The 22531-nt window shown below is 38.9% G+C and overlaps 1 long non-coding RNA gene across 1 annotated transcript; it reads right to left on the bottom strand.

The window, feature by feature from the left end:
* Positions 1 to 13979: 13979 nt before the first annotated feature.
* On the bottom strand, positions 13980 to 18687 carry Gm28784. Its single transcript, XR_373225.2, has 2 exons — positions 15128 to 18687; positions 13980 to 14365 (listed from the first exon to the last, which is right to left on the bottom strand). It is a non-coding gene; the product is annotated as a predicted gene 28784 (long non-coding RNA).
* Between the last annotated feature and the right edge of the window lie 3844 nt (positions 18688 to 22531).

Below are 22531 nucleotides of genomic sequence, written 5' to 3'. Positions count from 1 at the left end.
GCACATAAAGTTTGCAGTACCAAGGGGCCTCTCTTCCCAGTGATGGCCGGCTAGGCCATCTTCTGCTACATATACAGCTAGAGATATGAGCTGTGGGGGTACTGGTTAGTTCATATTGTTGTTCCACCTATAGGGTTACAGACCCCTTCAGCCCCTTGGGTGCTTTCTTTAGCTTTTCCATTGGGGGCCCTGTGTTCCATCTTATAGATGACTGTGAGCATCCACTTCTGTATTTGTCTGGCATAACCTCATACAAGACAGCTATAACAGGGTCCCTTCAGCAAAATCTTTCTGGCATATGCAATAGTGTCTGGGTTTGGTGGCTGATTATGGGATGGATCCCCAGGTGGGGTAGTCTCTGGATAGTCCATACTTTCATCTTAGCTCCAAACTTTGTCTCTGTACCTCCTTTCATGGGTATGTTGTTCCCTATTCTAAGGTGGAATTAAGTATCCACCCATTGGTCTTCCCTCTTCTTGATTTTCTTGTGTTTTGCAAATTGTATCTTGGGTGCTCTATGTTTCTGGGCTAATATCCATGTATCAGTGAGTGCATATCTAGTGACTTCTTTTGTGATTGGATTACCTCACTAAGGATGATATCTTCCAGATACATCCATTTGTCCAAGAATTTCATAAATCCATTGTTTTTAATAGCTGAGTAGTACTCCATTGTGTAAATGTACCACATTTTCTGTAACCATTCTTCTGTTGAGGGACATCTGGGTTCTTTCCAGCTTCTGTCTATTATAAATAAGGCTGCTATGAACATAGTGGAGCATGTGTTCTTATTACCAGCTGGAAGTTCTTCTGGGTATATGCCCAGGAGAGGTATTGCTGGGTCTTCCGGTAGTATTATGTCCAATTTTCTGAGGAACCTCCAGACTGACTTCCAGAGTGGTTGTACAAGCTTGCAATCCCACCAGCAGTGGAGGAGTGTTCCTCTTTTTTCCACATCCTTGCCAGCATCTGCTGTCACCTGAATTTTTGATCTTAGCCATTCTGACTGGTGTGAGGTGGAATCTCAGGGTTGTTTTGATTTGCATTTCCCTGATAATTAAGGATGTTGAACATTTTTTCAGGTACTTCTCAGCTTTCTAACAATAGGAAAAATGTTTAATATAACCAATTTGCAGTCATTTTGGGGTATTCTTCTAGCTCCTCTCTTACTCCTCTCTGTGGAAACTCTAATGATTGGCAAAATTAAACTTGTAGGATAAGTGAGGATCAGAATCACACAGACTGTACCTTGGACGACTTCTTATAAGTGATTCAAGAGACAGGTAGGTCATATAACATGTGTCATATTCTCTTAATGACAATTTTCATCTACCTTCACATTCTTCTTTCCACGGTTTGGATATATATACACAGAGCTGAAGATACTTTCAATTTGGTAGGTATACTTCATCCTAGAGCACTGAAAGCATAAATACCAGAAGGAATAGGAATATTAAAAAGATCTAACTATATCTGCTTCTAATTTTGCATGGTATGTAAGTCTCACAGTTGAAGGTGAACATAGGAATCATCTATGGAGCACTAGTTTCAAATTTAGACTTTCTAAACACCAGTCCTAGAGACTGAATGAGCCGAGAATGAGAGGTGTATATATCTATAAACACGCCATCAAGATCTGTTGCAGTGATTTCAAGTAAATTTTGAAACACAGTGACTTTGATGCTCTGCCACGCTCTATCTCAGTTCATCTGAAACGGGGACCCAGAAAGAGAACAGCAACTAAATTTCTTGTCTGTAGAAAAGTGTATGTATTCCATGGGATTCTAATGACAGTAACTATGGCCACTCAAGAAGCACCTAAGAAGTGGAAGATCCAAACTAAATTTTATTTTAGATATATATCATTATTGCCATATTTGTACCATTAAGTCTAGAAATCAACACAGGGAGTTGATGAGAGGATACATATAACATTCTATTCTTTAACCCTCATCTTTGTCTGTTATGGTTGGGCCACAGTTTGAGTCTGGAATATATTTTAAAGTCACGTGTGTTGAAGACTGGATGCTAGGGGAGGAGAGGTCATGGAAGCTGTAAGGGATAGTACCTGTGGATGGAGCATTGAAACATCAGTTAAGAGCACTTGCCATTCTTGCAAAAGACTCAGGTTTGGCTCTCACCTTCCACATAGGGGCCTATGGCATCTGTAACTACAGCATTAGGTAATCTGGAGCCCTCTCCTGAACTTCGAGAACACTAGACAATCACCTGGTATACATACATACATGCAGGTAAAACACTCATACACAAACAAAAATTTTTTTTAAAGAGAGAGAGAGGTGCAGTAGCTAGTTTTACATCAATTTAACATAAGCTAGACCCTATTGGAAAGAGGGACCCTCAATTAAGAAAATGCCCCTACCAGTTGGCACTGTAGTTGAGCTGGTGGTACATTTTCTTGGTTGATGACTGATATGGGAGTGGCTTACTTCACTGTGTATAGTGCCACTTATTGGCTGGTGGTCTTGAGTGCTATAAGAAAGCCGACTGAGAAGATCATGAGAAAGCAAGTCAGTAAGTAGCATTCTTCCATGGCCTCTGCATCAGTTCCTGCTTCCAAGTTCCTACTCAGACTTTCCTGGGTAGTAGAGTACAAACTGTACAAAACAAACAAATAAAAAACAAAAATACTTTCCTCCCCAGTTTGCTTTGCTCATGGTGTTTATCATAGCAATAAAACCCCTAGATAAGACATTTAGTGTTTAATGGGAGAAAGTTATGTCTTTGAGGGTATGTCCTTGAAGAGGGCACTGGGGTGCTACAGGCCCCATCTCTGTCTTTTTTTCCCAGAAACCATGACATGAGACACCATGCATTCCCACTGTAATTGTCTGCCTTGCCATTGGTCCAAAAGTAATGATCCAACAACAAGACTAAAACTTCCAAATCTATCAGCTGAAATAAACCTGTCCTTGTTTTGAGTTGATTAGCTCTGGTAATTTTTGTTGCCGTGATGACAGCTAATAAATATAGGCTGCTACAAAAAATAATATACTGCATGACTTATAAACAATGGAAATATATATTTCACAATTCTGGCAACTGAAAGTGTAAGATCAAGCTGTCAGTGGGTCTAGAATCTGAAGCAAAACTATTTCCTGGTTCACATGTGAAGCTTCTTCACTGTGTCGTCCCATATGGTAGAAAAGGCAAAGCAGTTCTTCAAGCTAATTCTTTTATAAGAGTTATAATCACATTAATGGCGGCTCCATTCTCATCACCTAACTACCTCCTTCAAAGTATGACCTCCTAATACCATTGAGATTACGTTCAGCCTATGAATGTTGGAAAGATATGGGTATTTAGTAACCCAGCCCTACTGAGAGGCATGATCTGAGAGAAGAGAAATCACAAACTACTGTACAAAAACAAAAATATTATTGAAGTGCCAGGAATGTCTTACTGTCATCCTCAGAAAATATGTCCATGCTTCTTTCCCTTTCTGTCTGGAAACACCATGGGTCTCAAAAATGAACTTTGAGCCTGGGAGACTTTAGTTGCTTGGAAATGAGAAAATATTACAGAGTCTGAAGAAATGGGCCATGCCTTGGATGGTAGTAATATCAGTTTGAGGAAATATTTTATTTGGATAAATTGAGAAAAGGATATGGTTCAAGTCCAAGAAATATATTTTAGGCTTGCAATCAGGTCTGGTTTTAACAGGGAATGATGGAAGTAATTTCTAGATGGCTAGACCACTTTCCCATCAAAAAGGAAGAAGAGGAGGAGGATGCCCTACTTATGACTCAAACCCAGAACTGTTGTTGTGGGGTATCCACCAGAGAAGGCCACTCAGATGCAGGTTAAACAAACAGAAAGTCTTTATTAGCTGGCCTGTGACTATATTGGGTGCTCAAAATGCCAGAACAGCCCTGAGCCTTTCTCAGAATGAACTTTTAAGCACAAAACCCACATCCTCTGTTGTTATACCTCAGTTAAGAAGCAGTTAGACAGAGACAGAACAGCAGAAGCCAAATAGAAAGATTAGCACATTTAGGAACTTTCAAAGAACTATTGTGTTTGATGGGTTAGGTTTCTGTTCTCATTTTGGTAGATATTGCTACCTAGAGGGTATGTGCTGTGTTTCAAGGCATATGTGGTACTTTCATCATGGAGTCAGTTGAATTAAGGTCTTGGAGCCTGCTAAGGTCTGGAGGCCTCTTGTACTGTTAACATGTCACTCTGGTAGTGGATCTAAAAGTTGTTACTTCTCTGAGAGCTGCAATTTCTCATTGATTAATGGAATACACATTTTTATTTAGTACTTTCTATTAGTATAAATCTAAGATTTCCACAAGAAATTTAACTGTTTATTATTGCTCATTTACAATTCATATAATTTTTTTTTCAAGTGTGTCAACCATAATGATTATATTGCAGACAAAATTATACCATGCTGGTTGTAATTTAAAAAATAAAAAGGCATACACTCCTAGTGAGCATGATCGACAGCTACAATCCTAAAAGAATTTCTCTTGTGAGTTAATTGTACACATCTTCCAAGGGCATTATATGAAACTTCTACTCTAGCTTTGGAAGATAAATTATATCTTGGTATATTACCTTCTGGGACTTCATTGGACAATTGTTGATTAAAAGGCACAGTTTCCATTAGGCACACTGGTATACTACTATAATCTCATCACTTCGGAGGTATTAGCAGAAAGATCGGGAGTTCAAGATCATACTCATATCTAGTGAGATGACTGCTGACCTAGAATCTGGGATGCTCAATATCATGTCTAAGGGAGGAAAAGGCTCATTTTACTGTGAGAATTCATGGTAAACGTTAAGGCTCCAGGATCAACTGGTATTGAATTAGGTTTTTTTGGTATTGAATTATTATGTCTACTTCATCATCTTTAAGCATCATCAGAATAGAGGCAAAAGACAATGTTGCTCAGCATTTGGTCTCAAACATTAATTGCAGAATTTTCTGTTAAGTGACCTTAAAATTGGAGCCAATAAGAAAGCTTTTCATGTCTGCTGCTATAAAGCAGTCCTCTGTGGCTTCTTGTAATAAGTGAAGAGCTGTTCATTCAGGCAAAACTCGTGTTTCAGACCAGATTTTCTGGGTATCACAGCGCATTATGTGAATGCCAGCCCTGTGAGAAGGGCATGTGTGTTTATAGGTCCCACTCCAAAGTAAAGTCTCAGTCACAGAAAATAAACAGAGTTCTGAGTCACTGTTTATTTATCATTGCTAACCTAGAATTCATTAAATGGCATGGACTGTCCTAAACTTTAATTTGAGCCACAAATATTCTTCACAGAGTGCCATGTTGCTGAAAAGACATGTGTACCACACATTTTTGTGTTGTCTGCCTTTCAGCATCTTAGAATTACAACTCAGCAGTGATTAAAAACAGGATTTGAACTAAGACAAATCAGGTGGGTCTGAGATGATTCAGAGCATACAGCTTTGGCAAGCAGTTAACTTTGTTTATGCCAAGGGCTTATATCCCTACATTAATAAGGTTTATAAGCCGATGCATGCTACTGACATTTATTGATTCCAATATATTTTTGGCTCATTGAAAAAGCTCATGTGGAAATTTTCATGATGTGTATCGCCTACTCAGACATCTCTTCTTTGCTAGAACACATCAATTTCTATCACAACAGCTCCCTTAGTACTCTTGATGTCATATTAGTGATGGGCCTCCAGTGCTGAAGTACTGAAATTTACTCCTTTGGACAGCCTTCACTCTTGGGACATGCAGTCAAGTTTAGGTTTATGAATTTCTCCCATTTGCTGAATGTTAGGACTTATTGTAAAGTTTCCATTATGCCATTTCAACATGAGTTTAGCAATTTTAAATATAATGTGGCTGTCTAATCTCGGAAAAGGAGTACTTATAAATCCAAGGAAACAATTGAGTTCCTATACTACACTAGTAAATATGGGGTAAGCTAGATCATAAAAAATAGAGTATAAGCCAAGCATCATGGCCAGGCCAGGGACAGCCAAGGCCATTGACAGATTTGAGTTTAGTTTAATTCAACAAACTGTATCCTCAGAAACCCAAGAAACTTTCAATGACTGAAGTAAGATTCTGGGAAGGAGGGACCACTCTGACATAAGTGCAAAGGTCACTAAGGAAAGAGAAAGCTCTATCTAGAAATCAAATTCCAATATCAGTGTGATGGCTATTCTTGAAGTGGGAAGGTCCGTCTTTAATACAAATATTTTAAAGTGGAAAGATTCTTGTGGCAGCCTATATAAAGGACATAAAAGGAAATGTTGCTCTTTGCCTACTTGCCCTCACTCTGTCTGGCAAGTCCTTGATGTGCCTTAGAGCCTACTTTGTGATTCTGGAGCAAACATAAAACCAGCTGAAACATCCAGTCTCAAAGACTGAACAACTGCTGGATTCTTGGACTTCCCAGCAATAGACAGCCATTATTGTACCAGCAGAACCACAAACTGTGAGTCAATTAATACGTTTCCTGGAACATTACAAATACTTAATAACTAACTGGTAGTATAAGAATATCTTTCAAGTCAGAGATTTATAATGTTCTATAATATAACTCAAAACACTAATTTCTCATTTTCATTTTAAGTGCCCCTATTAAAAGATGTATCAAATAATTTCCTTAATAGAGAAAATAAAACAATTTTTTTTCAAATTTCAACCAAGCTCTATACATAATTTTTAAAATTAATTTGAAAATTGAGTTTTAAAGCCTCAGGTGAGTCCGATCAAGCTTCAGGTTTAAACATAGATTAAGATGTTTACAGCTCATCCTTGCCATTCTTGATTTCTAACTTAACTACAACTGAAATCAACTAAGGCCCAAGTAGTTGTGTACCTCTGTGAGCAATTTTTCTTAATTAAATATTTGAAGTGGGAGGATCCACTTTTTTTTACTGCAATTTTTTATTAGATATTTTCTTTATATACATTTCAAATGCTATCCTGAAAGTTCCCTATACTCTCCCCCAATTCTGCTTCCCTACCCACCCACTCCCATTTCTTGGCCCTGGCGTTCCCCTGTATTGGGGCATATAAAGTTTGCAATACCAAGGGACCTCTCTTTCCACTGATGGCCAACTAGGTCATCTTCTGATACATATGCAGCTAGAGACACGAGCTCCGGGGTACTGGTTAGTTCATAATGTTGTTCCACCTATAGGGTTACAGACCCCTTCAGCCCCTTGGGTGCTTTCTTTAGCTTTTCCATTGGGGGCCCTGTGTTCCATCTTATAGATGACTGTGAGCATCCACTTCTGTATTTGTCTGGCATAACCTCATACAAGACAGCTATAACAGGGTCCCTTCAGCAAAATCTTTCTGGCATATGCAATAGTGTCTGGGTTTGGTGTCTGATTATGGGATGGATCCCGGGGTGGGGTAGTCTCTGGATAGTCCATCCTTTCATCTTAGCTCCAAACTTTGTCTCTGTACCTCCTTTCATGGGTATTTTGTTCCCTATTCTAAGGTGGAATGAAGTATCCACCCATTGGTATTCCCTCTTCTTGATTTTCTTGTGTTTTGCAAATTGTATCTTGGGTGTTCTATGTTTCACTTAACAGTGAGTGCATATCTAATGACTTCTTTTGTGATTGGGTTACCTCACTAAGGATGATATCCTCCAGATACATCCATTTGTCCAAGAATTTCACAAATCCATTGTTTTTAATAGCTGAGTAGCACTCCATTGTGTAAATATATCACATTTTCTGTATCCATTCTTTTGTTGAGGGACATCTGGGTTCTTTCCAGCTTCTGACTATTATAAATAAGGCACTATGAACATAGTGGAGCATGTGTTCTTATTACCAATTGGAAGTTCTTCTGGGTATATGCCCAGGAGAGGTATTACTGGGTCTTCCGGTAGTATTATGTCCAATTTTCTGAGGAACCTCCAGACTGATTTCCAGAGTGGTTGTACAAGCCTGCAATCCCACCAACAATGGAGGAGTGTTTCTCTTTCTCCACATCCTTGCCAGCATCTGCTGTCACCTGAATTTTTGATCTTAGCCATTCTGACTGGTGTAAGATAGAATCTCAAGGTTGTTTTGATTTGCATTTGAGATAGATTGAAACCCATTTATTCTGGGCCACATTCTTTGGGCCTATATGGAAAAGGAATCTCTCTTTCTCTCTCTCTCTCTCTCTCTCTCTCTCTCTCTCTCTCTCTCTCTCTCTCTCTTTCTGTGTGTGTGTGTGTGTGTGTATGTGTGTGTTGTGTGCATGTGTGTGCCTCTCTCTGTTTCTGTGTCTGTCTCTTTGTCTCTCTGTGTATCTTTCTGTCTCTCTGTGTGTCTCTCTGTGTCTCTCTCCTCTCTCTCTCTCTCTCTCTGTCTCTCTTGCTCTCTCACTCACTCTCTCTTTCTCTTTCTCTCTGTCTCTGCGTTCTCAACATCATTGACATTAAAGCTTACTTCTTTAGGATTCCAGTGTATATTGAAGACTAGATGAGACATCCAGCCTTGTGGACTGAACAGTTACTGGATTCTTGGACTTCCCCTTGGTGGATAGGCACAGTTGAACTAGCTGGATCACTACATGCAAGCCACTATAATAAATCCACAGGTAGACAGACAGACAGACAGACAGACATGGTGATAGATAGAATCATTTTATCTGTTCTGTCCCTCTAGGGAACTCTGACTAATACAGAATGTAAAGTATGCTCTACAAACAATCTACAACTTGAAAACCTTCAGAATATCCCACCAAATTGTAACAAACATGTACACGTATTTTGATGAATTTTCTAGTGAAAACCAGATGTGCCTAATTAACAAAAGCTTAAATGAAAGCACATAAACTTACAATATTTGGCCAGCTTCTTTAGAAGGAAAGTTCAGCTTTCTGGATTCTACTGCAATTCTGGCAATCTCCAGTGTGGAATGAGCAGCCTAAAAAAGACATACAACAGCAATAAGCTAAGTATATTTTCCATGGAGGTCCTTACTGATGACAGCTATTGTTGTGAGTATATATGGCCTTCAGCAATGGTCTGTTTAGATTTCATTTTATTCTCCAGTTGCTTTATTTTAATTTGGTTTTTTTTTTTTGAAATAATGTATACTAAAATAGCTCCATTTCTTGTTAAGATCACAAAGTAAGGCACATTAGAGCATTAGGATATTTTTGAAAAACTGAGGAGGACTTTGATCATTTGAGCCTTCATTTGATCACCTGTGTCTTCTTCAAGGTATTACACAGGCCCATTCTATTAATAATACGATGCTGGTTGGAATAAGTAATCAGGAAGTAGCAAGTGCTCTGGACTTGCTGGTAAAGTGTTTGTGCACAAGACAATGAGAAATAATTCTAGCCAAAATATAAGCTACCTCAGCGAAACTTTTAAGAGTCCAGTGACATGGAGCATCAGATATAGCCCTTCTAAGGTGACAGATATGTTGTTGCACCTGGACCCTGTGACCATTAAAAAATAAGAAACTTGACATCTGCTGGTCATATTTTGATTTTGGAGGCAGCACATTTGTCACTTGGGTAAATTTTCATCTCCATCTCAATCACACTAGAGCATTTTTGACCTCCTTCAACTGTAATAGTTGATTTTATTCATAAACTTGATATGATCTGGATTCAACAAAGATACCCAGCTCAGCAGGTCTGTGATGGTTATTTCTTGAAAAGGTTAACTTAAGGGAAATACTCTACCTTACTTACCAGTAAGTAAGTACATGTGGCTGATATCCTTTGTGACGCCAAAAATCAGCTTATCTGGATTTCCGATGTAGACTGAAAACCAGTGGCTCTCTTTTAGAGAGAGCCTGGCCTTCAGGACCATATTGGGGCTGTTGAGGTATCTAACCTCATTATCTGAGCAGCTCCTGGGTTCTCAGTCTATCCAGTGTACAGACAGCCATTGTTGAGCTATCAAACCTAAATCAGATAAGCCAGTAAAACAAATCCCCTTTGAGACATATTCATTCTATTAGGTCTCTTCTTCTAGAGAACCCTGACAAATATGTAAGTTCATCAATCAAATAAACTGTTGCCATCAATCTAAGCTTGATGCCTACTAAGCTAAGAGTATTACATCATCTCACATATCAAGGAACTTGGAGTCTCATATACCTACTTTGTAGTGGGGCCTGGAAACAGAATATCTAGGCTGTTGTGCCAGAAGCTCTACTACTTGGGGAATATGTTACAGTAAATCTCAATGGCATTTCAGGTGTCAATGAGAAATATAGACTTTGGCAAGTCCCCATAAGTAGATTACAGAAATGGCCTGTAGGTATTTGGAACAAAGACCTGCTATTATCTTCAGATAACACTCTTGGCCTGCTATTAGGTCTTAGTAGACACTGAATGCTTGACAATGGACGATCAAGTTGTCATCTGAGCTGATGTACACATAAATAGCTGGATATTACCTGACCTGACAAGCCATAAACTTGGATTTCACAGCAGCAATCCATAATCAAATGACAGAAGTATATATGTAACTAGACCCAATCTGGTCGTGAAGACTAAAGTAACTTACATGAAGAAGTCACCAATATATAGCACTATATAGCCAGAAATCCCTTGATGTTGCCATGTCCTTTTATTAAGGCTGGTGGCAGTTTATAATAATCTATCTGGGCATAAAACTGATAGCTTTCAAAGTTTTCAGAAATGGAGATACAGTTCATCTCTCCAGGAAAATAACCAATACCTTAGAGATGATTGATGATAGTATACAGAATATGTGGTAGAGGAAGGTAGTTATAATTCCCACCTAAGGCCATGTGACCAGTTAGAAAAACAGTAAGTGTAATTAATAGGAGTGTTTCTGTACTATTTTGTTAAGAATATGTTTGTAAAGCCTTGTGGTGGTGGCAAAGGTAGTGCATGCCTTTAATCCCAGTACTAGGGAGGTAGTTCTATAAGTTTGAGACCAGCATGGTCTACAAAGCAAATTCTAGGACAGCTAGAGCTACAAAAGAACCAAAACAAAAGTTTGTATAAATATACACATATGTTAAGCATATATTTGTTTTCTTTCCTCTACTTTTTTAACATGTAATATAACAATTGAGATACTATCAATGTTAAATGTTACAAATCTATAATATAATTTCTAACTTATGGGATATTGAATGATTAAGCCTATATCAAGAAATTTTGACATCTATTCTGGAAGACTATAGTGTTTTCATTTGTACATGGGGTAGCTATATCAAATGAGACATAATTATGACCTTGTTATTGTTTTTATTTTGAAAAGAAGCAGGACAAGGAAATTCGATTGGGAGTCAAGATGACAAAGGATAAATTTGCAATAACCTTGACTGTCAACTTGACTAGACCTAGAAGTTACTAAAAGGCATGCCTCTGGGCAGGTCTATGTGGACATTTCCAGGAAGAGTCTATTCAAATGTAGATCATACCTTCCAGCAGCAGTTCAGATACAAGGAGGTCCAAGTTAAATACAGTGTTCCTGAGTGTTTGATCTTAGCCATTCTGATTGATGTGAGGCAGAATCTCAGAGCTGCTTTGATTTGCATTTCCCTGATGACTAGTAAGGATGTTGAACATTTCTTTAGGTGCTTCTCAGCCATTTGATATTCCTCAGTTGAGAATTCTTTGTTTAGCTCTGTACCCCACTTTTAATAGCGTTATTTGGTTCTCTAGAGTCTAACTTTTTGAGTTCTTTGTATATATTGGATATTAGCCCTCTATTGAATGTAGGGTTGGTAAAGATCTTTTCCCAACCTGATGGTTGCCATTTTGTCCTATTGATAGTGTCCTTTGCCTTTTTCAAATTTATGAGGTCCCCTTTGTCAATACTTGATCTTAGAGTATAATCCATTGGTGTTCTGTTCAGGAAAATTTCGAGGCTCTTCCCCACTTTCTCTTCTATTAGTTTCAGTGTATATGGTTTTATGTGAAGTCCTTGATCCACTTGGACTTGAGCTTTGTAAAAGAAGACAAAAATGGATGGATTTGCATTCTTCTACATGATGCTTACAGCCAGCAATTGAACTGAGCACAGGATCCCCAATGGAGGAGATAGAGAAAGGACTGAAGGAGGTGAAGGGATTTGCAACCCCATAGGATGAACAACATCAACCAACAAGACCCCCTACTGCTCCCAGGGACTAAACCACCAACCAAAGAGTACACATGGAGGGACCCATAGCTCCAATGCATGTGTAGCAGAGGATGGCCTACTCAGACATCAATGGTAGGAGAGGCCCTTGGTCCTGTGAGGGCTCGATGCCCCAGTGTAGGAGAATGCCAGCACGGGGAAGCAGAAATGGGTAGGTGTTTGTGGGAACACTGTCATAGAAGCAGGGAAAAGGGGTATGGGATAGGGAGTTTCTGGAGGGAAAACTAGAAAAGGTGATAACATTTGAAATGTAAATAAAGAAAATATCTAATTAAAAAAATTTAAAAAGAGAAGTGTTCCTTGTTTGCCTGCCTTCAAATGTCTTCAATTTCTTTTTTTTTCTTTTTTCTTTTTCTTTTTTTGGTTGGTTTTTCGAGACAGGGTTTCTCTGTGTAGCCTTGGCAGTCCTGGAACTCACTTTGTAGACCAGGCTGGCCTCAAACTCAGAAATCCGCCTGCCTCTGCCTCCTGAATGCTGGGATTAAAGGCATGCGCCACCACACCTGGCATGTCTTCAATTTCTAATGCAGAAGTATCAGGGGGTAAGCCCTAAAAGCTCCTTCAAGTTTTGTAGTTCAAGGTCTGTTGGAATTAGTAACATTTAGCTAAATATTACCCACATAATTTGCTGCATATGATGAAATTCTAAGACACTGGTAAGTACATTAAACTCTTCCTCATACATTTAAAGCTCCTTTCAATTCTGTATCATTCACCTGTGATATAGATGTTCCACGTCTATCAAACATTATTCCTTTGTATGCCATTTTGTGTGCTCTCAAGTTGTAAAATCACTACTGGATTGGAACTGTCAGGGTCAAGTATGCCAGTGGGCATGTGTATCTGAGCATGAAAAATTTGAAGGCCAGAGAACAACTTCAGTGGATCTATTTGCATTCAGGTTTCATGCAACTCTTTTTTTGAAGTGGGGTTTCGCACTTGGCATAGATTTCCCTGATTGATGTAGTCTGAATGTCAGGGACCCCAAGAGAAACACCTGTCTCTGTTTCCCTCATGCTGGAATTGAGTAGGCACTGGCATACTGAGTTTGTTTGTTTGTTTCTTTGTTTGTTTTGTTTTGTTTTGTTTTTTGTTTTGTTTTTAATATGGATTGTGGAGACAAACTCAGGTCCTGTGTATGCAAGACAAGCACTTTTCTATCTGAGCCTGCTCTTCCATTTGTGGGTTAGAACTTTGTACATCAAGCCTCTGTAATTTTACTGACTGTAAAACACTTAAGACTTCAAGGTGCAAATTAGTGTAGCTTTACAGTGGGGCACAGACATGGCATTTTATTGGCAACAGAACATCTTTCTTCAGGGTCACTCAGTAGTTTTTAATGAAGTTATGTTGAATTTTTGTAGTGAAACTTAAAACCAAGTGAAATTTTCTTGATGTGGGGTTTATTTCCAGAGGCTTGAGGGTTCTCTGTGAACTCCAAAGCCATGTGTGGTTCACAGAAAATACTGGTATGATTCAATCAGCTTTAGAAAACCTAGATAGAATTTCAAGCAATTAGGAACAAGAGAATAAATGTGCCTCGTTTACTTTAGACCAAGCTCTGTGGGTTTTGAATTTAGAACTGAACAATTGGGGTTTAAATTCTACTCACAGGAAAATCATGACTTCCTGATGGAAAGAAAAAAAAAAACTTGAAGAAAACAATTTTACTTTAGAAAAATAAAAAAAATGGTTTATACATGGGCTCTGGAACCCAAGTACACTGGCCAAGAAGTCGTCTGAGAGGAATTTGAAGAAACTGAGTAACAGGGTGTGTTACAGCCAGTTGTTACTCTCTATTAAAGAGAATTGCCAGAATAGAGAGAGATGTGGAAACAATGTTCAGGGGGAAGAAAATGTTAGACTCAGCCATATGTTGCTGAATTGAAACTTTATTTTTTTAAAAACAAATACAGAAGGTCTTACAAAAGCAAGGAATTGGTTATCAGTGCATTGGCTAAATTCAGGGGAGCACATTCCAAGTGAGGAGCTCCTATGGGTTGACTAACAGAATCATTCTTCCATCACTTTAGAAGCAGGAAATCTGCGATGTGGTGTTTACGGCTGAATCCAGGGATTACCACTCGGCAGGGTGGGCCCCATAGGCTAATTTTTCACTCAAAAATCTACAAGTACAATGAGGTGGGCTGATTCACGTGGGTGTAGAGCACTCTGGTGGTTATATTTTTGAGCTTATGTTTTTTTCCTTTCTGGCGTTTCATAAATTTTGATTGGACTATTTCATGGAAGAAGTAAATCTGTAAAAAGTACAATTTAAAACAAAAATGTTAACTGGCAAATTAAAGGAAAAAGCTTCCACTCACACCAAAGAGTATAGAAATGAGAAGCGGCTCCTGAATCTAGAAGAATGTAGTTAAAGGGGTGGCCAAGCTTCAGCCTAGGAGAAGATGAAGAGGAAGGTTTAGAAATCAGATTTCTATCAAGGCTCGTGTATAGATTTGGCTATCCTCCCCCTCCTAAAGACCCTAAGGATAGAAATATGTGTAAAACTTCTAAAACAGATTACAAAATCTAAGATATTTGAAATCAGTACTGCTACCTAAAATACAGACAGATTTCTCTCACACATGAGACAGAGTGGAAAACAAGATATTTCTAAAGACGAGTTTTGGATTAACCAGGTCTGTAGTCCCATGAGATGCCTTTGGAACCAATCCAGCTTCATGCTACAGCTTCATCTGGTTTTCAGATAAATCTGGACTGAGTTAAAGGTTGAGGTGGAAGCCAGGAGAACCCTGAAAACAGGTGAAATTTAGCAAAGCCAGCTAATTTTAGTTGATCTTTAAGACCCCCGCTCCTCATGGAGCCCTGTTTGGAGCTGCAACTAAGACACTGAAAGGTTATTCTCCATTTGGGCTTCCTTAAGTACATTTCTGTGCAAAAACCCGTGGAAACAAAATGTCATGTTTCCTGCAACTTTGGCTAATTTAAATGTTACCTTCAGAAAAGACCCAGATTTGACCCACGTCTATAAAAAGTGTTGGAAAATGTTTACAAACCTTTTCAAGCTGATTGATTTGTAAGTAAATTGAGGAAGAAGTTTGCGGGGGGAGGGGGTATTGTTGTTGTTGTTGTTGTTTTGTTTTGTTTTTAGTTTTAAATGTCACTCAAAGTCCATGAATTCTCCATTCTTAATTCAGTAAGCAAGGGTGAAAAGATCAAAGCCCTAGAAAAGAAGATTCCAAATAGAAAGTAACTGAAATAAAAGGTAAACAGAATTGTTGAAAATTCTCCCCTTTCATAACTGAAACTCATGAAAAGAGACCAAAATTCCAACAAGAAAACTTGTGAAATTCCATAGGTTATAGAGGACAACCAAAGCCCCAGCCTGCAGTCTGGTGAAATTTCTGAGCAAAATTTATATTTCATGTATTCTTCATTATATTCATTATATACAATTCCCATAGAGTATTCATTTAAAATATTTACTTAGCGTAATCATCTGAACCCAGCACAGAAACAGAAAATTCAAATTACTGTAGCATCTGCCAATGGGAAGAAAAGAACAACAGAATTATGTTTCTCTGAGTTTCTAGCATGCTGCTCTTTCTCCATCAGAGAGCTCAGTCCACCTAATTCAGCTTCTTTCTGGGTCTGTGTGTTCATATGTAAGTCTCTTCTTCATCCTCTCACCACCCAGCCAGGTCCATCCCTGAGGCCACATAAAGACTAAGCCTCACACAAAACACACATGTGTGTGCAACACACACTCTGTGCTCTTGTTCTACACATTCTGTGGTTGTAGGTTTTACCATTTACCCAAGGGCCTGAGGCTTTAGGACTATTGACATGACTATTGACATGACTGTGCTCTCGTCAACCATGACAACACACACACACAAATGCACACAAACACAAACACATATGCTGAGGACTTGCCACACTCAGGGCTCCCAAATCTCATTCCATACAGTGTAAATTTTACCTAGAGTAAAGTGTATGTTTTAGTCCTAGAGACTTAACTATATTTGATGAAAACTCATTGCATTTTGTCTTTTAAACAATTTACAATGTCCTCAGATTTTATTCTTAGACTATTAAAATAAGCAAATGTACTGAAATGTTTCTACTTTGTTTTAGTCCCATAGAATGACTACTTTGTTCTAGAAAGACTTCTAAATACTCACTTAAAATTGCTTATAAATAAGTTTCCTAAGTGGAAGCTTAGTTTGTATATGTAAGTAAAGTGAAAAATCCTGGATACAACCCATTTATTATTTTTTTAAATTTATGGGATAAATGATGCCTTTAAATGTGAAACCATGAATAATTTTAAATCATTTTAGATAAAGTTTGCAGTAATGTTATCAAGGACTTGGGAGATCCCAGTTTTGGCTATTCCTCCTGGGAACAATAAAAACCTATGTTCAGTGACAAGCTACCTTTCCCCTGTTTTTAGATTAGATCTGTATTAGTTGCTTTCTCATACCTGGAATAAAATATCGGACAAAATCAACTTTAGGGAAGAAGGGTTTATTTTTACTTAAAGTTTGAGGGATCCATCATGGTGGACAGGTCTGGTGGTAGGAGCATGAAGCCTACTGAAGCGGCTACTGAAAACAGATCCTCACTGATATACTTAAAGGTGTGCCTCACTAATGTCCTAGGTGTTTCTTAAGCCAATCATGCTAACAATCAAGAATTACCATCAAACTATCTGTAAAATAAGACTAGGAAATAAAACCATCTCAGTACAATTCTCCTACTCCATGGCTCTCCAAAAATAGCCTAACTGCTGATGTCTTTGTTGGCTTTTGTCTCAGGTAAACCCTAAGTTTGTTTTATAAAAAATAAAATAAAATTCTCACCTCACAAACAGGGTCTGAAACAAGGCTTTCCCTGCTAGAGTCCAATCCTCCCATAGTTCTGTCTCTTGCTCTAGCGCCATTCAAAAGTGATCATCAACCATAGGTGGATCTGAGCAGTATTCCAAGGTTCAAAATTCAAACTGGCCACTAAATGCTGAGCCTTTCTTGAATAAAGGTTCCAAGAGACAGCAAGTAGCCCATTCTGTTTGAGGTGATGTTCCTTCACATTCTGTTCTACTGAGGCCGGTCTATGTCTCTTTAGAATCTACCTTCTCCATTGACATCTTTCTTCTCGGGCAAGTAGAAGACTTGTCACTTCCCTCTATCCAGGTCTAGTTATCCTGTCATCAGACAATGAACTTGACATTCACCAGAATATGAAGCTGGCCATGGTCCTTGCTCTGTTAAGATAGCCCTAAAGCAATTTCTTCCTCATATAAAAATAATAAAAACTGTTCTCAATCATTTGCATTTGTGGAGACTGAAAGTTAATGGCTGCATTTGAAATGCCAGAAGCTCTGGATATGTTTCAAAAAAGATATTACACCTTGATGCTATGGTTACTACTCACTGACAAATTGGCTGGATTTAAAATTACCTAAGCCATACAACTGTCAGTGTGTCTAGAAAGGTTTAATTGAGGATGCAAGACCCACCCTATTGTAAGACCCACCCTATTGTGGGTGGCAGTATGCCATAGGCTAACTGAATAAATGTAGAGAGGAGAAGGACTGATCAGTAGGAACAGTGGTTAAGACCTGTCAACATGAAAGGAGACCCAGCCTCATGCTCCTCCTGCTGCAAATACCCTGGGCCTTTCTGCCATAACAGATGTATATACCTATTTTTTATTGCTTATTTGTTTATCTACTTCATAGGTGAGAATCATGGATCAAATTCAAGTCTTAAGGACTTAGAAGCAGGTGCATTTGTCTGCTGAGCCATCTCTCTGGCCCCTGGTGTGAACCATGAAACAAAATCAGTATTTCCTTTCCATGAGTTGCTCTTAATCAGGTATAATGGAGCAACAATGAGAAAATAAGACACTAATTTGCATAACAGATACAACTAGATCTCACACATGGTTAAATTTAGCATAATAATATGGTTATCATGTACCATGAACCACCAGATTTCACAATGTCTCAACAAAGAAAGTGAACAAGGAACAATTACCTCTGTATTTTATTAAGTTTTTGAGCAACAAATCTAATCTTTCCAACTCCTCTGATAATTCTAATGGTTTCTGGTTTCTGGGCTGTGAGATCAACAAACAGCTCAGCAATGTCTGGCTTTTACTTTGCCATCTATACCACAATGAGACGAGGGTTTAATTCTCAAACACTATTACAATGAAAGACAAATGTCACCCTTGTCTTGGACACCTTTGAAACCTCAATTTAATAAAATACTTTGGTTTCCAGTCACAATCTTCTCTGCATGGACAAACCAAAAGGACAGGAGACCATGGTACCATTTCAAATCTGTAACTCAAAATAGCAGGTGTATGAGATTCCCTGCAGTGTTAACACTGAGCCCAGTTCTAGAACCTATATATGGTTTGTATTCCTGCACAAACATCCTGACCAAGAAGCAAGGTGGGAAGGAAAGGGTTTATTCAGCTTACTCTTCCACATTGCTGTTCATCACCAAAGGATGTCAGGAACTCAATCAGGTCATGAAGGTAATGCAGAAGCCATGGAGGGATGTTTCTTACTGGCTTGCTCGGCCTGCTCTCCTATAGAACCAAGACTACCAGCCCAGAGATGGTCCAACCCACAAGGGGCCTTTCCCCCTTGGTCACTAATTGAGAAAATGCCTCACAGCTGGATCTCATGGAGGCATTTCCCCAACTGAAGCTCCTTTCTCTGTGATAACTCCAGGTGTGTCAAGTTGACACAAAACTAGCCAGTACATGATTCTTCTCAGTCTTTCCTGCCCAGAGTGAAGAGCATGCTGCTACTATGCACTTGTAAAAATCCCAAAGCATCCGAGAGAAAGCTGGCTGTGCCAACACGTTCTAAGTTTGGACCAGCAGACAGAGGTGTATGTATAAGCATTTCTGAGACCCTTGGGTGAAAAAGAAGAGTAGCTCCAGAGCTTTAATGTGTATACTTACCTCACGTATTGTAAAATAATGGGTGGACCTGCCCAAGGAACCTCTGTGGGGACAAGAAGATGCTCCAGACCCTTGTGCTGAAACTTCAAGGAGGTTGGGTTTTGGGGGGATTTTTGTTTGTTTGTTTGTTTTTGGTGTGTGTGTGGGGGGGGGGGGGAGTTGATTTAGTTTTTCCAAAGAACACAGTCTTCCTTCAGGTAACTTAATCTTGGTCTCAGAATTTGTTTACTCTAGAGACTAAGTGGAAGATCATAATTTCCCATTATAAAAGCTGTTTCTCCTCATGTGCTCTGGCTTTTGTAGGTTTGGTTTTTGTTTTGTTTTGTTTTTGTCCAAGTTTACAAGAGATACCCTGACAGGCTGCCAATACACTGTTATAGTGTAACCCCCCAACACTTCTCTTCACGTTATTAATTATCTATAGCTTTCCTCCATCAGCGGAGTGCTGTCATCTGACCTAGTCATGCTTAGACTCTTTAAGAACTGATACTAATTTGAGAACACTAGTACTAGTTTGATGACAGTATCTTCCAAAGTTGAGCCTAACCTAATGGAATAGACACCGCTGAACTTCTCAACCCTCCCCTGTAGACATTACTTTGGACCCAAGAAAGCATGCAGTGTGCCCTTCCTGCAAGGAATGTTCCTGTATGATCTGGATGGTTTTATGGCAACTTGACACAAGTGAAAGTCATCTGAGAGGGAGCCTTAATTAAGAAAATGCTTCCTGAAGATCAGACTGTAGGCGTGCTGGGAGGGTATTAATTAGTGATTGATGGCAGAGGGCCTGGCTCACTGTGGGTGGTACTATCTGTTGCCTGGTGGTCCTGGGTTCCACAACAAACAGTCTGATAAAGCCATGAGGAGCAAAACAGCAAACATCACCCCTCCATGGTCTTGGCATCAGCTCTTGACTCCAGATTTCTGCCCTGCTTGAGTTCCTGCCCTGACTTCCTTTGATGATTAACTGTGACATGGAGGTGTAAGCTGAATAAACCCTTTCCTGCCCAAGTTTCTTTGGTCATGCTGTTTCATTGCAGCAACAGTAACCCTAACTAGGACACTGGACACTGTATTCAAATATTTTCTGTCTCATGTGCTAGGACTGGCCTTAATTTTTTTCATTTTGGATATTGTCTAGTCTTAGAGCTTTTCTGTGGACCCAACAGGTGCCCTTAGGAAATCCAGAAGCTACACCTGTAGAAATGCCCTGGAGTCCCGTGGTCAGGTCAGTCTCAAGGGAGTGGCTAGTCAATTCAGTCCCCCTGACAAGCACAAATTTTCACCATCATCAGCAATTTGCTAAAATGGTGTTGACAGACTTACAGAACAGATTCAGAGTTCTGAGACACTAGTGGATTATCCCTGGATTTGAATATGCAAGCTCATTGTCCCTCTCACATAATGTGTTTAAATTTCTATCAGTCCTAAACCACAAAAAAATGTTCATGAAAGCTATTTAAGATCTGATTTCTTCTCTTATTTATTTTTCTAAGTTTTGACATCAGTTACATTGGTCTTAGGAAATACTTTTGGAGGTACCTTATTCTGTCTTCTGAAAAATGCATGTAGAGCCTTAATTACTAACTGGAAATATGAAGAAAACATAAATGACTATATATGGGCCTTGAGTGTGCTTTGAAGAAAAAATATTACTATGAATTAAAAATTTTTATATGTGCAATTGGAAATTGTAAAATAAGTCAGAGTTGAAAAATCTAAATTTAAAATTGAGGTGTGTGACTTTTGTACATGTGATTGTAGGTCATGGAACTAGAAAATGGATACTAAGATGAAATCATAAAGAATATGGGAGATAGAGAGTGTAATGGGGGCAAAGGATAGTCCAGTCAGCAACATGCCTGCCTGGCAAGCATGATAGCCTGCATTTGATCCCTGCAGTGGTTTCAGGAAGATGTCCTCCTATTGTCAGGTGCCTGGTTCCCTGTTGGTGACACTGTTTGGGTAGGTTTCAGAGGTGGCATTGCTGGAGGAAGTATGTCAACAGGGACAGACTTTGAAGCCATTTTTATAATGCAGGTTCTTCTGCTTTTAATTGTCTTAATGAAAGTTTTGTTTTATGGACAAAATCAGCAAATGTAAAATGCCCACAAATGTCATATGCTTATTAACATAGTGATAGTTTGATGACTGTATGGGTAACTATTGACTGCCAAATTGTTAAATTCAAAATATAATTTAATCTCATATAAAACTATACAAATACACACTGGCTACCTCTTCACATACTCAAAATGACTTGACTGGGGATTGAAGTATACACATGGCTTTTCTCTTAGCATGGAACCCAACAGTTTACATTATATTTCACTTACAACTTCACATTTTCGTGCATATGTCTGCACTGTGTGGGCTTAACAACACTGCAATGCTCCTGTTAAGAAGCCAATGCTTAGGTTCTTTTTTTTTTTTTAAAGATTTATCTATTATTATATGTAAGTACACTGTAGCTGTCTTCAGACACCCCAGAAAAGGGCATCAGATCTTATTACAAATGTTTGTGAGCCATCATGTGGTTGCTGGGAATTGAACTCAGCACCTTCACAAGAGCAGTCAGTGCTCTTAACCACTGAGTCATCTCTCCAGCCCAATGCTTAGGTTCTGACAAGGCATCTATAGTTAAGATGACCCCTCTACTTGCACAGGAGTAGACCATTGCCCATCACATGTGTATTGTCTCCAAACTGGCATGGCTTTGATGTGTTGACCAGGGAGTCTGCTCTACTTCTTTCCCTCTATCATCTCACCAGTTCTTTGGTCCTCCATCCTTAGAACCCATGCTTCAGCTTTCGTGGGTGTGCTCACCCTCCAGTGAGTTCTTCCTCTCCATCTTGCTTCATTTTCATAATGTAACAAATAAGTAAACAAACCACTATCCTTGTACTCTTTTGACTTTGTTTAATTGCCTTAGACTCCACTGCCTTACCTTCTAAAACAGCAAACTAGCTGGCAGCATTTGGGAAGCAAAATATTCTGATGTTGGTACAGAAAACAAAACAAATGAGCCAACATTTGATATAAATAATATGCAATTTAAGTCTAACACTAATTCTGTTGTATTAAATTTCCTTTTGTGTTTTTCCATTGGTGACTTTTTTTTCTCCAACATGAGTTTCATATTTCCTTGGCTTTCCATGGGTATTGACTTTTGCTTGGTGAACTCAAGGAAGATAAGGGCAAGGAGACTTCTGCTTACTTAGCTTGTGTCAGGATAACATTAAAATAGTACTCAGTTTCTAGTTGCTATGTAGAACAATAGCTAGGCTTACTGATACTGGAAATGCATGTGGTAGTTTCTATGTTCATAATCCATACCCAATTAAAGGAAGAGACGTGGCTGTGTCAAAAACATAAATTATCCTGAGAGCAATCCATAGAACCTCCCACTCGATGCTCATCCCGGATGTGATTCAAGTGCCCTGCTCTAATAACTAACATCAACATTCCTCTTTAGG

The sequence above is a fragment of the Mus musculus genome, chromosome 1 (assembly GCF_000001635.26).
Source record: "Mus musculus strain C57BL/6J chromosome 1, GRCm38.p6 C57BL/6J".
In the NCBI taxonomy this organism is placed as follows: Eukaryota; Metazoa; Chordata; class Mammalia; order Rodentia; family Muridae; genus Mus; species Mus musculus.
Note: the sequence above shows the minus strand (reverse complement) of the source record. Positions and strands in the feature narration are given on the sequence as shown.